This window comes from Leptodactylus fuscus, chromosome 3, assembly GCF_031893055.1.
Source record: "Leptodactylus fuscus isolate aLepFus1 chromosome 3, aLepFus1.hap2, whole genome shotgun sequence".
NCBI lineage: Eukaryota > Metazoa > Chordata > Amphibia > Anura > Leptodactylidae > Leptodactylus > Leptodactylus fuscus.
This window is the reverse complement of record NC_134267.1, coordinates 93319136-93332584: the sequence shown is the minus strand read 5'-3', so window position 1 is coordinate 93332584 and position 13449 is coordinate 93319136. Positions and strand designations below refer to the sequence as shown.

Sequence of the window (13449 nt, the reverse complement as noted above, 5' to 3'; positions counted from 1 at the left end):
ACACTGCTATTTCTGTTGCAAATTTTGCTCTGGTTTTTTGTTTTTTTTTTGGAATGGCTACAAAAGAAATAGGAAATATATAGGAAGGTCTTATACTTTTGCCTTCTGCACAATCCACTCCTGGCTTTGGCTCAAAAAAACGCACCAAAATTTTCACCAAAAAAGCTGCATTTCCACAACAACGTGGGGCTTTAACTGAGACTGAAGCCTCACGTTGCAAAAACACAATGTTTTGCTCATGGGGTAAATGCCACAGAAAAAACACTTCCTTTTACATTACCTGCAAAGTGAATGAGTTTCTGGCTAATATCATACACACAATGCAGAAAAAAATACACAGTGGAAAAACTGCGTTTTCAAAAACACCCAGGCTAGATTCACATCACAGTTGAAGTGTCACTGCAGATACTATCTAAAATTGGTGGAGAGAAAAGTCCTACAAGGGTGACTTTTCTCTTCGCTGGTTTCAGTTTAAAAACGACAGAAACACAGCGGATCCTATTATAGTCTCTTGGGTAGGTGGGTAACCGCTTTTTAAGCTGGACAGGGTGTTTGGAGATGGAGAAGGGGCAGCACAGGCAGATGTACAAGCCACGGGAGAACAGACTGTGCCAACACTGTGCCCAGGGGGCCATAGAGAACGAGGCCCACTTCCTGCACCAAATACTCAGCTGTAAGGGCCGTCTACTTCCAAAGGCTCTCAGCCCACATCCCAGATTTCACCTATGTAGATGAGAAAAGGAAACTCTACATCCTACTGGGAGAAGAGGAGTCTACAGTGGAGATAGCCTCCCAATATGTTTCCACCTGCCACCAACTGAGGGGAAGATGAGACCCCCAAGGGCTACTACACCCCAAACCACCCACCCATTCACTCATCCCCACCCACCATATGTCCACTGTCCACCTGTTACCAAACGAGGAGAATGACGAGACACCAAGGCACCTCAAACCACCAACCCTTCCACCCAACCATCCACTTTACGACTGCCCCACCTCAAATTTCCAACTGTGCTGAAATCAGTGAAGCGGCACCTATTAACAGATGCTAAGAACTTGAACTGGTGGAAGTGGTGAAAAGTCCTCTTTAACAAGCCAATCTAGTGAACAGCCAATCCCAGCAGTTTCCAGTTCTGGACCATCATTTATTACAGTAAGTAAAGCGTGGACATGCCAGGTCCTCTATAGCCAGACAGCAACATGTATGGTTGTTATTCTTGCTCTCAAATAATCCAATAAAATATTGGGATTCCTAACAGAAAGCTAACGGACCCCCATTATAGTCCCCCATTATAGTCAAGGGGATCTGTTAGCTACAGTTGTCATTTTTCATCTGCATTTATTTTTTCTATAATGAAGCAGAACAACATAATACAAACAAAGGGCGAAACATAGTGTGGATAAAGAAGGCGTTCTGGTTTCATGTCGTTTCCTGGCTCCAGAAAACACACTTCCTTTTGCAGATACAGCTTTCCTAAATGTAAGTAATACACAACTGATAAAGAAGAGTATGCAAATCTAACACACGCATCTGTCACAAGTTTTGCAATTGGAAAAGAGGAACACTTATATGTGCCCATGTTATACTCATAACATGAGCTGCAATGTCTACATAACAAATAGCCAGAGTAAATCCCATAACAGACAATGTCACAAGTCATTGCCCAGACAAAATGTCAGCTCCGTGTCCCCATAACAGTGACCGTCAGGTTATGCCTAAAATAAGGAAATCTGCACTGCCATTACAAAAGTGACAGGTAAAATGTAACTAAACTTACAAACAGCTTTAGGTTTTTGTAACAGTATTTGTGTCCTTAAGGCTGGATTCACACCTGTGCTCATTGCCCATTCAAGCATCATTCCATATTTTTTGGGTGTAAACCAGGCGGACCCCATTATAGTCTATGGGCTCCACGGATTTCTACAGGTAACTGCTTCTTTAAGTGGATTAGGTTTCCATTCATGGGATCTCCAAGTGGCCCTATGAACGGAAACCCAAATGCAGGTGTGAACGTAGTGTAATACATTTTGTAACACACGTTATTAACAAATTTTGTTACTCTTTTCCTTGCTTATCTATTGAAGGCTGTCCTGACTTCTCAATGTACACAATGTATAGTTTGTGTGAAATGAAAAGAAAATGAGGGTGGGGGAGGGTCCCTTCAAACAGTTATATCTCGAGCATTATAAAACATAGAAACTTGCTTTTGGTAATGTATGAAAGAGGAGAGTCTAAGAATGCAATTCTATCTTTAGTATTTCCAAAGATTTCACTGGTTGAAAACACAATTGGGATTAGGATATCTATATTGTATGAAGCTAATCCTGACTGTGTTTTCAACCAGTAATATCTCTGGAAATAATAATGACACAAATGCAGTAAAAAAAAAAAAAAAAATCTAAAGTTGTCTGAACGTTTAGTTGGGCTTTAATATTTAATACAGTACTTCCATCCTGAAGCTGAACTTTAACACACCACCCAAATTTCAGAGAACAAAAAGAGGGACAAACCAGCAAATATACATATGCTAAACTATACCCCTAATCCCACCCATGCCTCTTTCACCTTATCCAGTTCCCTTTGCCTCCATACAATTGCAATGCCCTTCTCATTTTAGCATACAGTGATGAGGCCTTCTTAGTATACACATACAGTATAATGCACCTTTAGTGCCTCCACATGGTATAATGCCCCATTATTGTCCACCCACAGTATAATACCCCTGAGACCCCACACAGTATAATGCCCCATTAATGCCTTATAATGCTCCCACAACACCACCACATAGTATAATCTCGCCATGGAGTAACACACAGGATAATGCCCCAAACAATATAATGCCCCCTTAGTGCCCAAACACAGTATAAAGCCCCACTAGTGTCCTTACATAGTATAACATCCCCTTAGTGCCTATATCATGCCCCCATAGTGCCATTATATTGTATAATATAACCATAGAGGCCTCCACATAATATAATGCCCCACACATAGTATAACGCTAACACAGTGGTCTCCCCATACCCTTATGACATTCTACAAAAAATAATAGTCACTTTGTCCTGTTCCTCCAGCACCTTGGATCTGCAGTCACAATGTAGTGACATCATTGCCCCTGTGTCTAAGCTGCTGACTGCAGTGACATGGGGTGAATGGAGAAACAGATGAGTTAGAGAGCTTCCTGCTTCTCTATTGTATCTGACTTTATCTACATCCTGAGAACACAGAGTTGAAGCTCAGACATACCACCCACCACCTGGAACAGCAGGGCCACACATGAAATTCCAGACTACCAAGCTGAATCATGGATAGTTGGGAGGTATGGACATGTACCCATAATTTTTTAACAACATGATGCATATTTTTCCACATACATTAAAGGGATAAGTGCTAGTTCACACATAAATTACGTGTGGCTTATTTTGGTCCTGGAAAAAAAACGGAATTAGGAAGCGTTTTTTGGACCTTGCGGCGCTTTTTGGACCTTTTTTTGGAGCGTTTTTTGTATAAACCGCTTCAAAAAACACCAGGCGGTTTTCCCCTCCCGTAAAGTGAATGGTCCGCAAAAAAAAAAAAAAAACGCGCGGAAAAAAACAAGTGTTTTTTGCCTCCCATTCACTTCTATTGCTTTCTTCAGGTGGAAAACACCTGAAGTAAGGTCATGTCGCTTCTTTTTTCAAATGGCGGAAAAAAACACTAGCCCTCTAAATATACCACCATTCTATGGAGGTGGATTTTGAGGCGAAATCCGCTGTCAAAATCCGCCTCCTTGTCCCCGTGTGAACTAGCCCTAACACACCCGTATACAAAGTGCTAACCTGTCTGTGTAGAATATGCCCACATTCACTGATCTCTTGCATGACTGCAAATAACTTTGTGAATTCTTTGGAAACACAAGAATACACAGGGAGCAAACTGACTTTTTCCATAAGACAGGCATACGGGTAACACAGGGAAGGTCACTAGAATTAGCCTACTACTAAGTTTTTCCTGCTGTTTATCATGTCATATCATCTCACTGCTAGAGCCATGGAAGCATGTCAGCCTCCCAAACAACTTCTCTACATTAACTCATTAACCTTGTTACTGTTTGCAAATACAGGAAGTATATTGTAATATTCCAGACAATCATAAGGCTAAGTCCACACTGATAGTTTCTGATCAGAGATCATACAGATGCCTTAATCATACCAAACGACGCTGTTTGCACTGGAAATTACAGTGAGGCTATCTTAACACTCCAAGGCTAAATTGATACGTAAGGTTAATGACAGATACTTTCTGAGGTGCGGTCTTACAGGCTGTTACTGGACCCACTATGTAGTTTCTAAATCTTTTGCAAAAAATAAACTTCCTACTGGTATATATGCTTTTACTCAACATATGGGGGTGACAAAACACTGACTATTAAAACAGGATGTACCTTGTTTTTAAGGCTACCATTGCACTCATCAGTAATAGCTGATTTCGATTTGGCCAATTGGTTTAATAAAATACTATGCGATCATTCACACTGTCTCATAACCAATATTGAAACAATGGTCATAATTCATTTTTTCAGCCACTTATAGAAGTTTGAGTGTGATGTTACTTCAACTATACTACCTGTTTGCACCACTTTATCTTCCATAAAGAGACATAACAGATGATAGCGCCACTCATGTTATTTATACTAGTGTCAATAGGAACGGACACAGAATCAGTCTGTATCCCTTCTCTGCAACGGTTAATGTCCGTTGCAGTCATCCTATGACGAAAGATAGCAACTGGCATTAACATCGGTAGTGTGAACCCAGCCTTAGAGGACCAAAGGTCCTCATACATATTAGAGACGATTTTGACAGGACCATATAACTTCATTCATATTGTTATGAATATGAGGGTGTTTTGACTCCCCAAAACATGATGTTAGCGGAAAAAGGAAAGAGCATGTTGGATTTCAACAGGCTTGATTCTTTGCTCTCCTTGGTGATAAGCAGCCACCAGAGATGGTAATGGCTTAGTTCCGTCTCTCTATTCAGAGAATGAGCATCCTCGGCAAAGCCAAATTTCATTATACGTGGTAGGTTGTGAAGAACAGCTTTCCGCTTACAATGTTTATGGGCACCTTTCCTGGCTATCTGTCTGGCATATGTCTAGGAAGGATCATTTGTTTGTACAAACAGACCTAACTTATTTAATAGACCTGCAAAATTAAAACACTGCTGTTATAAACAGTAAAAACATTGATATCCTTATCTGATATTAATAACAATGCAAACTAACAGGAGTACTGGAGATATGCACTCAAATTAGAAATCTCATAAATGATGTGTTTTCCTGGGTAAACAAGTGTGAGGCTGGGGCTCCGCAATAAAAAAACACTGTGTATTACAGTTCCTGCGAGGTAGAACGAAATCTGCGTCCGCAAAATTACGGGCGCAAAATAACGCGACGTATACGCTCGTAACTCCCATTGAAATCAATGGGATCTTTTTGACCGCTCAAACTCTGACACGCCGTATACATGCCAGATCACGCTCCATTTTACTTTGTGTGAACACACCCTTAAAGTGTTTTACTAGAACACCAAAAAAAAAACTTTGCAAGAATTGTTTTTCTATAGTATAAATTGACCGTGTCATTGTATGAAATGTTCGAGTCAAATTCCACAAGCAGAATTTCAGCACAACTAATGCAAAATACATGACTCAACCCTGAACTGCCCTTTGCCCTCTCTTAAAAAAGAACATTTATGCCCTCTGTTTTATGCTATATTTTATGTGTAAGACAAGGGGGCGTGATTTAGAGCTCCAATGAGAGGCAGCCAGTGTCAGAGCTCAGAATCACATCCCTTGTCTGTTCATTCCTGGCACCGCCCATCTGACAGTATTGAGCCTAAATAGCACGTCAGGCAACAAAGTTAACAGCACTGATTTCTTGAGAACACTGAAGGCTATAGAAAGAAATTCCAATTCTGCATATGAATGTCATAGTCAAAGCTTCTATGTTAGCAGATCAGGCATTTGTGTGCTACTGTCAGACAGCCATTGACTGATATTTCATAAAGGGGAACTCCTTATGAGAATACAGAAGATGACTTACTTAAAGGGAGTCTATCAGGTCCAAATTGCCTATTTTGTACATTTTCAAGCCGGGGTCCCATGTGGCAGAAACATCATGGTTTTTTTTACAATCCCTGCAAGGTGGATGGGATCCTAGCATATCTCATCCACATATTGCAGAAAAATAAACACAGCAGAAAAACTGTGATTTCCAAAACCGTTGTGGTTATCCTATCCGTTTAAAAAGCAGCTATTCATGGAAACTATAATGGTGTCCGCCAGGTTTCCACCCAAAATCGGCAGAGAGAAAATTCCTCTTTGCAGGACTTTCCTCTCTGTATACTTTAAGATGAATGGGGGATAGCGTCCCCAAACGATCACCCAACCCTTGTGTGACCACAGCTTTATATGTGCTCTATACGTCTATGTTGTTTTGTTTATTGTTAATTCTCTAATAAACATACAGTTAAAACTAATTGCCTCCTAAACTAATGTTACTGCTTTGTAGTAGCCTTTAAAGGGACTCTTTCATTAAAAACCATCTCTTTCCTTTATTTTGAAGGTCTGCGCCGCCGTTAATTGTGCTCAGAAATCAAAGAGTGCGTCCCCCTGTGCTCAGAGCACAGCGTCATCAATTCCAGCGCCATCTTTATTTTCTGTTCCTGACACGTCTCCTCCTTTCAGAAGCAGAAGAGAGAGGCGGTGCTGGAACCTATGACGATCTCTGTGGCCACAAACTGATGACGCAATAATCTTTTTAGGCTTAGGGTCCATTCACACGGAGGAAAATGGCGCTCTATTTGGCGCTGAATTTTCCACACTGAAAAAAAGCCTCCCATTGATTTCCACTAGCTGTCAAAAAGCATTTCAGGAAAAAAGTGTCACTTTTTTTCCTGCAGCGCTTTTCACAGAAAGTCCACAGAGTTTTCCTCTGTGGACTTTCTGCTTCAGTTATACCTATATGGAAAGCAACTGCGTTTCCGTAGGTATAATTGACATGCTGCAATTTCTAAAAACGTAACTCTTTTGGAAATCGCAACATTTCCGATGCAAGTATTTTTCTGCAATGTGTGGACGGGATTCAGTTGATTCAGTTTACACCATGTGGGGCTTCAGCCTTAGAGATATGAAAATCAGCCCACAGGTACACCGAGGGCAGGGAACAATTTGGGAGATTTACAGAATTTTTTTTACACGGAATGCAAGGCATTCATGATCTGCATTTCATGCACCAATAAACGCAGCAAGAACCACGGAGTAAGCCTAGGTAAGTAAAATTCTATAGTATTACAATACTGGAGGACTGTGGCACCAACATCATGCTTATTATAAAACAAATAATGCCGTAAGTATGAGCTTGTCAGAATACACAGCATACAAAAATAAGGCTATAGACAAACAATGACACACTCAATATGATACAAGGAAGAACTGAGGGCAGTTTACCCAATGTATAGTAAATAGACTCTATAAAATACATAAAAATATGGCACTATTATTATCACAATATCAACTAAGAGTCCATGTGTGAACATAGCTTTATTCAGTTGTTATAAAGCCTGGCTTAACATACTACCTTATACTATATAAGCAATAAACTGTTAAAGGCCAAGACCCCTCATAGCATAACGTAGGTAAAAAAAAACACAGCAAAAAAAAAAATGCAGCAAAAACATATTTTTTATATGGGGCCTTATCCCAAATTCACTATAGCTATAACACTAGGAGTCCTTCTCCTGCATGATGTTCAGGTTCATGAATAGCCTAAGGCCCTTTGCAGATGACCATTTATTTCTGTCGGCCCACGCACATGACCATGTATTACATGGATCAATGTGCGGGCCAACAGTTCAGGCCGCAAAACTCAGGACAGGTTCTATTCCGGTCCAGTTTTATGGCCGTGCACTATTCATTGAATGAATGGGGCCACAGAAGCAAAGGTAGTGAACGGGCAAAAATCCCTACAGACTGTCTGTCAAAAGCGCTCTGGGACTCTACGTGGGGCCTAAGCCTACATTTGGTTCTTCTCTAATCTCACTGATCCACAGAATAAATGTAACATCATATTTGCATGCCAGCAAAATACCTTAAATAATGCCATAATCACATTTTTTCCCCAATTCCACTCCACAAATATTTATTTTTTTAAAATCATTTTGTAACATATCATATGGAAAACTGAAATAGTGCATGCAGGACTTTATTGACACTTTAGGGCCCCTTCACACGGAGTTTAAGCTTCGTGTATTCTGTCTACGCTCCGCTCATTTTAGGGCTCCTTCACACAGAGTTTACACTCTGTGTATTCTGTCTACGCTCGGTGTATTCTGTACATTTTACACGTGTAAAAATACACGTGTAAAATGTAGTTAGCCATTGAGTTCAATGGTATGTTCATATAACGCACGTCTTTTTGCCCTAAAATGAACAAAATGAGTGGAGCATAGACAGAATACACGGAGCGTAAACTCCATGTGAAGGGGCCCTAATGAATACCCAACATATAGACAATGAGGTCTATCAGGATCTGTTTTGTAAGTCATACGATGGATCCAACCATGACAGAATTTCAGTTTTTCTGTTGCTATAACAGAGCAGTAAAGCAGAAACACCTTTTAATGCTATCTGACATGTGACCTCACTATTATTAAAAAACATGCATTGCATTATAAAAAGATTAACCGTGCATAGCAGAGTATTATAACTCTCGTGCTCTGTCTTGGCATGTCTGGAATAATATTGCATTGTCCTGTACACCTTTATTTCTTCTCAGTGCTCTGTAAAATTCATAAGTTAAACTATCTGATATTATGTCTACCCCTTCACACGAGACTGTACCCCGAGGCAGTGACTGACTGTAGCAGTCACATGTTGTTGATGTAAGATTCCCATTGCAGCCTGGTGAACAAAGACCAGATGAGCACATTGGAATAGGCAATTCTGGTGCAATAGGGGATTTAACAGGTTAGGGTTGGTTCACATCTGCGTCGGTAAAAAGCACATGGACCCCATAGACTATAATGGGGTCCGTGTGCTTGCCGCGCACTGCCCGCATGAATTATGCGGACATGAAAGTAGATTGTGAACTACTTTCCTGTCTGCATGTTCTGTGTGGAGATCTGGCGGCAAGCACACGGATCCCATTATAGTCTATGGGGTCCGTGTGCTTTTACTGTACAGTGCCTGCAATTGCGTTTGGTATTCCATTCGGGGGATCCTCATGCGGACTCCCTGGAACAGAATAACAACGCAGATGTGAACGAGGGATAAGGCTGTGGGAACACGTCCGTAGGGTTGTCTCAGCATCAGAAGATCAAGCTGTGTTGCTTTCATGTGGAGGTAAATAGCCTAGGGTTACATAGAGGGAAAATAATTCACCGCAGAAAATATTGTCAAGCAGTGTCTAGAATAAAATGTAGATAATACATTATTTGCTACGTAACGCATATGTGTCATTCCTGTTTTAGGCTGAGGCCCTACGTGGCGGAAACGCAGCTTTTTTTTTGTTGCAGATTTTGCAGCGTTTTTTGAGCCAAAGTCAGGAGTGGATTCAGCAAAAGGTAGAAATATAAGTACTTCCTATATATTTCCCATACCTTTTGTAGCCATTCTTGGCTTTGGCTCAAAAAAACGCAGCAAAATCTGCAACAAAAAAAGCTCTTTCATGTCTTGTATTGGGTGTTGCAGTTCAGCACCCCACAGAGGTATGTACAAAAGAGATAGGCCATCCAGTTGAAAATTCTGCAAAAATTGCACCCTTGATGATAGTATCTGATAAAGTATTGGTTGGAGCGAATTTTTATTTGTATTAACAAAAATCTTGGGTACTATTCCGTTATCGGGCCAGCAGCAGCGCAGTTCAGCAGCAGCTTTCGGGACAGCAGTTCAGCAGCGGGAATTACAATGACATCCGAGGACTGCTGGCCCGATGCTTGTGCCCAGTAACCAGTACATCGATGACCCCCCTCCCCCATCCTTCTCCTCCTGCCAGTGCTGCCCCCCAGCTCTCCTTACATCTTCCCCGTACCCTCTCCCCGCCACACGACTAGGCCTCACCTCAGCGCTAGTACCGAGACCGAAAGGAAAGACACCGGGGCTCAATCCAGGCCCTGACAAGAAACACGCCGACTATAGGAACGGTGAGCTACAGCGAGCCGGAGGGACAAACTTTCTGCAGCGTCCGGCGGCTATCTAGTAGCATTCATTGCTCAAGATTTACGGTGAGGCCTATTACAGGGAGAGGGTACGGGGCAGATGTAAGAAGAGCTGGGGGGCAGCACTGGAAGGAAGAGGAGGATGAGGGCATCGATCGATGTACTGCCTACTACACACAAGCACGGCCTCTATCATCGGGCCAGCATCGGCTTAGTCATGTGGCGGGGAGAGGGTACGGGGTAGATGTAAGGAGAGCTGGGGGGCAGCACTGGAAGGAGGAGGAGATGGAGGGGGGGTCATTGATGTACTGGCTACTGGGCACAAGCATCGGGCCAGCAGTCCTCGGATGTCATTGTAATTCCCGCTGCTGAACTGAACTGCTGTCCCGAAAGCTGGTGCTGAAATGCGCTGCTGCTGGCCCGATAACGGAATAGTACCAAATCTTGAAATAAAATGTTAAGACATATCTATTAGAGATGAGCGAGTACTGTTCAGATCAGCCGATCCGAACAGCACGCTCCATAGAAATGAATGGATGCACCTGGTACTTCCGCTTTGACGGCGGCCGGCCACTTAACCCCCCGCGTGCCGGTTATGTCCATTCATTTCTATGCGAGCGTGCTGTTCGGATTGGCTGATCCGAACAGTACTCGCTCATCTCTAATATCTATACATTATGAATAAGTACTAAATATTAAGCTTTAGGTTATAGAAGACTCCTAAACTGGCCACGGGCACAGATGCTATTCCTAATTCCCTCAATATGTGCCAGTTAAATAGTGGCCAGGCGCCACTCTCAAGAAAGCAGTAGCAAAGCCCACCTTCTATGATGTCAGCCGTCATGGTCTGCCCAAACCTATGGACATCAGATTGTCCATACATCTCACAACAAAAAGCTAATGTCTATGGGGAGATTTACTTTAATGGCCATTGTACTTTCTAAGTAAACACTTTCTGATTCTTTATTTCTGACTAGTAACGGACAGGATCATGTGCCAACTATATGTCCTGTGATGCAAACACATGGGCTAGTCGTGGTGCCAGCCACATCTGATCCTATGCTCTGTAATGTACTCTTATTCAGAGACTGGCTCTGTGTGGGTACCATCTGGCAATCTGCAGTCAACAATAGGAGGAGCTCTTACTTTTTATAACATTGTTATTACAGCTTACGCAGCATTGAACACCATTGTTTGAGGGGCATGCTTGGCAGGCAGCCCATTTCCAAAAGGAAAGGGTAAAGTGAGCTAAGGCCTGGTATTGTGTTACACGTGCTGGGCCATTATATACTCCAGAAATCAGGGCAGGCAGTCCTATTATCTCTATTGGCCCAATGTAACAGTTATCCTAAATATGTAATTGCCATGTTAGGAAGATAAGTGCACTCATTTTATTGACACAGTATGGACATGGCTGAGTGATGTCACCACAGGGCACAATGACATCATCAAATGTTAGATATTCAAAGCACAAATGGGCATCAAAATCAGTATTTCAGCAAGTAAGTCAGTGCAAGACTTGGCACTAGTGGGATATGAAGTCCAGCCAGTCTATGCCCAGCCAGTCTATGCCCAGACAGTCAGTTCTTGAGGGTCCATAGATCGTTGCTTATACATGCTGCACACATGGGAGCCCCGCCCACCTGCCAGGCTCCTCCCACCCGTCTATGGGAGCAGCGCGGCTGTGTGCTGTGGTAACACACCAGTAGCATGCAAGGCGTGGTTATGAGACAGAATAACAGATCTGTATGTACACACAGCTGCCCATGTCTGCCCATTACACACTCACGTATATACAATCCTGTCATACAGAGAAGAGCAGCACCCACCTCAGGCTCCCTCACTAGCTGTGCCAGGCTTGTGCTGCAGAAGATACCTCAGTCTGTGTACAGGAAGCTCCAGCACTGCTCGAGGATGGGCCACATTATAAGGGCTCTGCATGGAAATACCACACGGGGAGATGGAGGGATCCCAGCAGCGGCAGAAGATCAACAATACAAGGCAGCAGCAGCAGCAGCATCTGGCTGCCCACACGCTCCCTCCTCCTCCCTCAGTCCTTCCTTCCTTCTCTCCTCCTCCCTAGTGCAATGCAGGCACACAGGCAGGCTGTAGCTCACACCTCAGGGGATCAGCGCTGCAAGGTGGCACATGCCAGCTCCAGAGGCTAGGCTAAGCAGGGCGAGGAGCTACAACACAGCAAGCTGGACTAGTGGCTGGATGGGAGGGCACCTCTATACCCCTCCCCTCACACCACCCTCCAAAGCCCATACTCCCACTGGTGGGATCCTTCCTTTCCATTAGGATAAACAAGAATATAACTAGAACTATATAACTAGAGCAATGCTATGATGATGAGTCAGTGGGTATAACAGGCACTACAATGAATAAGATTAACATGCTGAATATATTGTAAAGATGAAACCGATATCACATCCGTCTGCAACATGTATGTAATTCCTGCACATTCTGCAATAGTCTGTACTTACTGCCCAGGTATTAACACAATGGCCCATGTTCACTAAGTGGCAGTAACAGGGGCATAATTATAGGGGGTGCAGAAGTAGCAATCACTACCAGGCCCTTCAGCCTAGGGGGACCAAAGTCCTGTCTATAACATAAAAAGATATTGATATTATTTATAACTTGGTAAAGGGGTTATTTGACTAATGAATGTGAACCTACAGGCCTGTGAAGTGGAAGCGGCATTCATCTAAGTGTCACTACCGCTTAAAACAGCTGATCAGCGGTAGTGCCAGGTATTGGACCATCACCAATCTGTACTGATTTTTATTGAAAATTCCTTTAAAGGCAATCAGTTGTCAACAAGCAATGTAGTGTAATATAGCGCAGGCTGAGACACAGTACGCAATAAATATATACAGTACAGTCGTCATACATAGTATGATAGCATGATATACAGTACAAGTTACCCTACACTATAAATCAACATGCTACACTTACATCCATCTAAATTCAACATTTTACATAAACACTCAAAGCATCAGACAAATGAGGCCTAGTGAAGGGGGGGGGGTGGTCTTCTCAAAGAAGTGGTCTTTTGAAGAGGCTTCATTGTACAGTATATTACATACAAGTAAAAAAAAACAAACAAAGATACTCACCGAGCCCCGTCTCCAAGGAGTTGCCTGCAGCCTACGGCTGTAGTGATGTTTGCTGCTCAGCACTCATCAGGCATCTCTGCAGCAAACATCGTCAGCTAAAGCCTGAGGGTAAGTTCACACAGGGTTTTTTG

The 13449-nt window shown here is 42.7% G+C and overlaps 1 protein-coding gene across 3 annotated transcripts in view; it reads right to left on the bottom strand.

Annotated features, from left to right (window-relative positions):
• Nucleotides 1–12221, bottom strand: part of NCOA7 (nuclear receptor coactivator 7) — a 103271-nt gene extending 91050 nt beyond the window's left edge. For all 3 annotated transcript variants that reach the window (XM_075267974.1, XM_075267976.1, XM_075267975.1), the window contains exon 1: nucleotides 12026–12221. The gene's annotated coding sequence lies outside the window, so the exon portion shown is untranslated. The remainder of the gene's footprint in view (nucleotides 1–12025) is intronic.
• Nucleotides 12222–13449: the final 1228 nt, after the last annotated feature.